Genomic DNA, 7,417 nt, shown 5'->3' on the forward strand with positions numbered 1-7,417 from the left:
AATTTCTCCTTAATCTTAATAATTTCTTGTGAATTTTATTTATCTTCTTGTGTTTATTTATTAGATCTTCTTCATCAAACAATTATCAAGTGCAAAAACAATAAAGAAAATGGACACAATAATTAGGCTCCAAGTCGGGCCAAAACCCCTCCAAGGGGAAAACCTTGATTTTTTTTTCTCTTCTTATAGAATCTACTTCAAATGAGAAAACCAAGACGCAAGCCTCAAGAAGACCAAATCCTCCTCCTGCACCAATTCAACCCTCCAAGAAGCCCTTCCAATTAGGTCAAATTCCAACCAAGTCAATGTAACAACCCTAGTGAAAATTCCATGTAAAATATATAAATACCACAGATGATTGGACACGTATTCCAAGCTAAATGGTGGGAAGGACATCCTAGTGGGTGTTCTTTTGTTTGTTTATGGCTAAGGAAATTGGAAAAGGCAATGGCTAAGGATTTGGGAAAGACATGAGGCATTTATTGGAATTTTATTTATGAAAATAAAGGAAATTATGAGAAAAGGAAGGTGAAAGGTCACAGGTTGCATGTGAGGAGGAAATTGAAGGAAAATAATGGAAAATGAAAAAAATAGAGCCTCATTGATAAAAAGGCTTATGAGGATTAGTGGGCAGGCTTGATCAGTTTAGATTTGGATCTTTCTCATTATTCTCTCTCTCTCTCATATTCTTGGACACTTAGAGTTTTTCTTGGAGCACTTTGGCATTGGAGCAAGAAAGGAAAAGAAGGCAAGAGGAAGAAAAGATCAAGCAGGGAAAGGCAGGATCAAGCAGATACAGTAGGCTTCATTGCAGGTATCAACTTTCATGTGTATTTTCTTTGCTATATTTGGGATGCAAGGGATTGCATGTATTTCTTTTCTACCATGGAATGGGTTTTGCCAAGTGTGACAATATTTTCAACCTAGTCTCACCATTTCTTGATAGCTTTGATGAGATGGGTTCTCTCACTAGGTTTATGTGGGATAGCCAGATTGGATTCAAAGCTGAGTGGGTTGGATATTCAAATTGAAAAAAAACATGGTGTAGTGGTCCCTGAACTGAACTGAGGATCCATGAAGCCACTGTCCTAGTAACCCCTGAACCATATTGTGGGTTGTGGTAAAGCCAGATTTTGTGCCTCGGTGGGCCTAGGAATCCTTTTCGGTGAATGGCGAGATATACGGTAAATCCAAGAGGTGGATTTTCTCTTCGTTGGGCCTAGTGATTCCGAGATGGAATGCACGGTAAAGCATGGAAAATATTCTTGGTGTAGGGCCTAGTGATCCCTGGAGTGGACTGTGGATGCACAGTAAAGTCTAAGAGACTAGGAGGCATTCAAATTCCTCACAGTGTAGGCAGAGAACTTCGATGGCATCCACATTGATTGGTGTTTTTGATGTGTTATATGAGTCCCACATTCATGCTTGGAATATGGCATGGGAATGATTGGCTGAAGAGAAACTTGGCTCAACCAATCTATGGTTGGATGGAACATGGTAGTCCCATCACCAGTTGGTTCATTGCATTGATTTTCATGTGTAAATTTACTAGTGTATATATGGATTTTTATGGTTGATATGTTTATCGCATTTCTATTCTTATTATGTTGGTTATATGCACATTTCATGACAGCAACTATGTATGGCTCTCAACATGTTTTTACTTGTATATGAATGGATAATGTGTATATGACCTAATAGATGAATATGCATCAAATGACATGAGGGAATAATGGTTTATAATGATTCCCAGATAAGTATGATATCCCTACACGTAATATTGTTGTTTACACCTGTAGGTTACATGCCGATTATATGTTTGATGAAATGCCTATCATGGCTAGTAGAAGTATGGTTAAGGTCTTGTTGAGCTTATTACTTTTGCCTCATTGTTTCCCTGTACTTTTATTGATTTCAATCTTTCATTCCATTCTCGACAATGGCCTAGGATCTGGGCCTGAAAAAGTGGCTTAAATCCTAGGGTCACTGGCACAGAACTGGAAATTTTGGTCCACAGTCGCTGGCATGCATGCCTATGAGAGATACTTTAGGTCTCTGGCCACTCTCTTTCCCATAGCATGAGAGTGACTATGGCCTCAGAGGTCCAGAACAGCAGTGGGACCCAAGGACATGTTGTTTGAGTGGCTGACTTGTCTTCTAAGGGTTATGTTGATTATGTTGGATGACTGTGTGTGATGTTCCATTGATTCCACTTCCTTAAGGTCACATAGGAGGTCGAATATGATCACAATATCCTCTCGTCTCATGTTTACCCCAGTTGGCATGAATAATTGGGTGGATGTGGGAGGAGGGTGTTACATACTGGTATCAAAGCATGGTTCAACTCTCAGACTGGATGGGTAGTGTTTGTTCATCATGCATGCATTTCATTTTCATGTGTGTCTCTTACACTTGCATTTCATGTGCTTGTTTCATTTACTTGATGATTGATCATGATTGTTGTAAGGTTTTCATGAGAATTTCATGTTGATTTTATGGAATGCATCACCATGAGTATATGACTGGTTGTATATGGTTATATGTCACTTATATGTTGATTTTATGTCACCTACTTACATCCTTGTATGTTAGGTTACATTCTTGAATATTTTGGATTACATGTATCAGTCTTGTAGGTTGATTACAAGAATTGATCGCTTATGCTCGACTACATGTGTTTATGTGTATGTGTAGTTGATTAGGCATTGCCTATGCATGTTGATGGTTGCATGTGGAAATGTGTATAATGGATTAATGGATTAATGGTTGTTTTGATGCATGGGGTCATGGTTTGTGTAGTTGATACTATCATGCATTGATGACTAGACTCTAGCTAGAAGGATGTGTATATGGTTTTGTACTCATGTGTTACATCTCTATATGCAATTGTCATGCATGAGTGGTCTTGGTTATAATTATGCACGAATAGTAGGTCAAACATGCCTTGTGAAGTCATTGTATGAAATTTAGGTCATCTTGGTGCTATTGGTATGCTATGATGCTAATGTGTTGAATTAGGTAAAGAAGAAGATGCAGATCATCAAAGTGAAGTTGCAACACTAGACCTTGAGGCAAAAGCATGTTGTCATATAGGTTTGTATGTTGGGCATGCAGGTATGTAAGTTAAGGATTATTATGTGAATTAGGTTTATATGCATTAGGTTTATGTACATGTATTTGATGTTATGGTTACATACATGATAGGTGATAGTTTATTAGTATAGTCATATGCACATGTGTCAGATAGTCAAGAATGATGGTAACATGTGGTTGCATGCATTTCTTTTGTTGTTTATGTTAGATAACTTGATGATTATGATATATATTTTTGATGAGTATGTTAAAGGATAGTTAGCTTTATGATTAGGTTTTATGTTGTTGATGAGAATGATATGTATCTTACAGTGGTTATATGCTAGTAACTTAATGAGTAGGGTTATTACATTAAGATCTTGATGTTGAAATTTGGATTGGTCATATGCGTAATGATTATGTTCATTGCATTGAAGATCTTGATGTTATATGTATTGTTATAACCTAGTTTGACCTATGCAGATGGTTAGGGTTGCGATATTCAAGTATGACCCAACATATTTGTGATATGGTGTCATACTAATATAGACTGATCGTACATATGTGATTGTTATGCACGAATGAAAAATGTTTATGAGCTTATGATGTGAACATGTTAGTTAGTTACTGTTATGGATATCATGATCTTATGTGTGCTTGTTGTGAAGTTATATCATGCTAATCTGGATTGATTGTGTAGACAAGATAACCTCCCCTGAGATACATTAATATATGAACTTCCTTTTGTCATTTACCGTGTGCTTCACTATTCAATTATGACATATATTTGGTGTTTGAGTGTTTGGTGTCTAGTTTCTTTATTTAACATGGTATGTTTGCAAGTTGGTTGAATGTTTGATGAATTGCATAATATGAGTATGTGTTCCAATGATATTGCTTTAAGAAGATTGTACTAACGCATATGTGTTGAGATAGATGATATGTACTTAAGTGTAGTAGGTGATAGTTGTAGCATTATGTATAATGATTATGAGTTGACTATGGATTATGACATGATTGTTTGTAAAAAATGTTTTCAAAATGATACATATGATTGCCTTGATATTTGGAACATGTGGTCAACATGTGTGATCAGTTGCAGGAAACATGCTTGGTGTTGTACCTTGGGAGACAATTCATGGCTGAGTAGAAATTAGTGCCCAAGACATTCATTAAAAATTACAGATTGATTATTTTTTTGTCTCATCATTTTTCAAACCCCAAAATATTAAATTTTAAACCCTTTAACCTTCAATACATGGAATATAACTTTAAATGGCCTTTAACTGTTGGATACAAATGGATTGAAATTTGTGAGAAGTGTTGGTGAAAGTTTCAGAATAAAATGTTCTCTGCACAGAATCTTTTACCATAAACGTAGAGGAAAGTGTTTTTGATGAGAAATGGAAAATTTGAAAGAAGAGCATTGTTTAAGGATTTTTTTAACCTCTAAATTTACATAAAATTATAACCATTAACTATAAATAAAGAACAAGTTGCTTCAATTCTTTCAATGAAGAAATACATATATAATATGACACAAGGAAAAAAGCTCATACCCAACAATTTCTGGAATCACTGAAAATATTTATTCATCATTCAAGTGAATATCAAAGTATAAAAGTGGTCCTCTCTAAGGTATGCAAAAATCTGGAACCATTTTTCATCTTACTGAAGTACATTTATACAAACTTTCAAAAGACAGTTATCAGAACTGTCAACCTCCTAACTACCCAACTATTTGAACATTACATTGAAACATAAAAATTACATGAATTGAAAAATATAATAACTTCTAAAAGTAAACATTTCATTCTAAATCAACCTAAGGTTGCAGAGAAATAGAGGGTTCTACTTCTGTAGCAACAGCTTGTGGTGACATCCATTCCCTGGTCTTCCTCCAGATTTTTGTACTTGTACTTGGGGAATTTATAAATTTAACATGTGTTATCCTGAAATCTGTGATTCTGCTATATGTAGGCTTCTCAATAAAAAGAGTTTTCATCATCCAAACAAGTTGAAAATATTTATGAAGATAATTGACAATTGTAGCTCCCTTTAATACTGTAGTCTTTTCATGTGTAGAATTAATCTTACTTTTTTCTTCCACCAGTAATGTTTCATAAAGTTCCCAGGATAACAATTTTTTTTTTATCCCAGCAGGATGGTAAGCCAACCCTTGTTCTTTTATCAAAATTGATATCAAACTTCATCATTGTTTCCTTAATTTCCATCAATTTCTTCTTTTTTGTTTTTTTGTTAGCATTTTGTAATATCATTTTGTTTATTTTTATCACATGTTTAGTCTTGTCTTCTATTCCAAACTCCTTCATTTCCTGTGCAAACTTTGAGTTTAAGAATTCAATCAATTTCTTAGCAAACTGGGCTCTATTTATGCAACTTTTGTTTATTACTGAGGATGACTTCTTCTAAATCTCTGACAATAACCTTTTCCTCTTCAATGATAACAGGAATTCCCAGACACTCTTTACTGTATTGGTTATGTCATTCCATAATATTTCTCTTGCTTGTACCAGAGACATGTTTCTTTTCACTTTCTCCTTTAATTCTTTAATTTCTTGCTGAGAAGCCTAGAAATCTCTTATGTATTTTTCTGCAGTCTCCTTGGTCATAAACAGCTCATGCTCAGTTGCCTTGATAATTTTCACAACATTGTTCAAATCTGTTTGCTTCTTCTTCAACTCATTTTCAGCAATGTGCAATTCAGTTCTAACTTGAGTCAATTTCTCAGTAGGATCATCTGAATCTGTTTCCACTAAAATTGTGCATACATGTGAACAAATCTTTTGTTGTAAATAAAGATTCTTCTCTTTCAACTTCATTGTTTCTTCATCCCTTTGTAGAAGCTCTTGGACCAATAAATCTTTCTCTTTTCCAACCCCTGCTACCTCCGAAGCCATGGGATGCTCTGCTAAGGGAAATTTCAATTTCTTCTTCAATACTTGAATTTCTATTTCAACAATCTGCAGTAACTTCTAAACTGCAGACATGTGTTCTGGGTTCACACCAATCTTGACAATTATCTTTTTTAGCTCTTCATTTTGGGTATTAAGAGCTCTGGAATTTTCTTTCTCCAACCTCAACTAGTTTACCACTTTCTCTAACATATTATCAGCTTTAGAAGTAGCTGAAGCAGATTTATATAAATCATGGAAGATTAATTGATCGGTCTGCATATGTAAATTAATCTTATCAGGTAATGGAATCCTCTTTGCATCTAATATTAAATTAATAGTCTTGAACCCTTCTACAGATGTCACTGACATTGTTGATGGATGAGAAATAGAAAATTTCAACTGACTTTTCTCTAGATCCATAGATGATAGAATCCTTGTCTGATATTCAAAAGATACCCGAGCTTCTGATTGTGACTCCACATTTTCTCTAACCTTCTTGTTTCTTTCTTCCACCTGCAAAAACATTTTTTTAATCATGGAAATCGAATCTTGAGAAGATTCTCCAGAAACTGGAGGAGTACAAAAAGTTTCCCCCAACTGCAATTGTATACCAGGAGTTGCCAATGTACTAGTCTTTTCAGATATCTTTGCCTTTTTTGTTGCTTTGTCTTCTTCTTTCTCTAGATCAACTACCTCTGACCTACCTCTTTTCAGGTTCTTTTTAGTAGCAAGAGGGGTCTCAGTTTCTATATTTCCCAAGGGAGTTGACTATCCTCCATTTTCCAGCTTCTCTAGTTCTAGTTTTGATTCATGCACAAAAGGAGCATAGCCATTTTCTATTCTTTTGTTTGAAATTATATGGTATGGATCATAAGCCCATTTCTCCTCCAGAAATAAATTCATTCCTTCTAAAAATTTAAGGAATTCATCTACTACTTGCCTAGTGTTCATAATGAATGGTCCAACAGTCCTAGGAAACTTGAAAAGGAGGCCCTTCTTTGCATGTACAAAATGTACCTGATCCACATTTAGACTCTGCCTAATGAATTCTAGAGAAAACATTCTCATAGGAACAAAAGTTGGTAATCTGTAAGGCTCAACCTCAACTCCATACAATCTTATTTCAACATGATCCTGGAAAGAAAACCAATCTCCAACCTTTACATCTTTACTCACTTGAAGGAAAGATTGAACTTTAGGGAGTAAAGCTAGATCAAGTGAATTTTTTATGATTGAAGACATAACTGAAAGGAAAGAGGATGCAAAATAGGACAAACCCTCATTTTTAGGATCAATTCTTACTACATCAGTCCAGAAAAACACTAATTGTTTATGCTTGAGAGTGTCCATGATATTCAACCCTAGATGCATGAATTTATCAACATTGGAATACAAGAATAGATAGGTCACAAGAGAAGGAAACCTAA

This window comes from Pinus tabuliformis, chromosome 4_1, assembly GCF_031772625.1.
Source record: "Pinus tabuliformis cultivar Carrire ecotype Pingquan chromosome 4_1, CPIR1, whole genome shotgun sequence".
NCBI lineage: Eukaryota > Viridiplantae > Streptophyta > Pinopsida > Pinales > Pinaceae > Pinus > Pinus tabuliformis.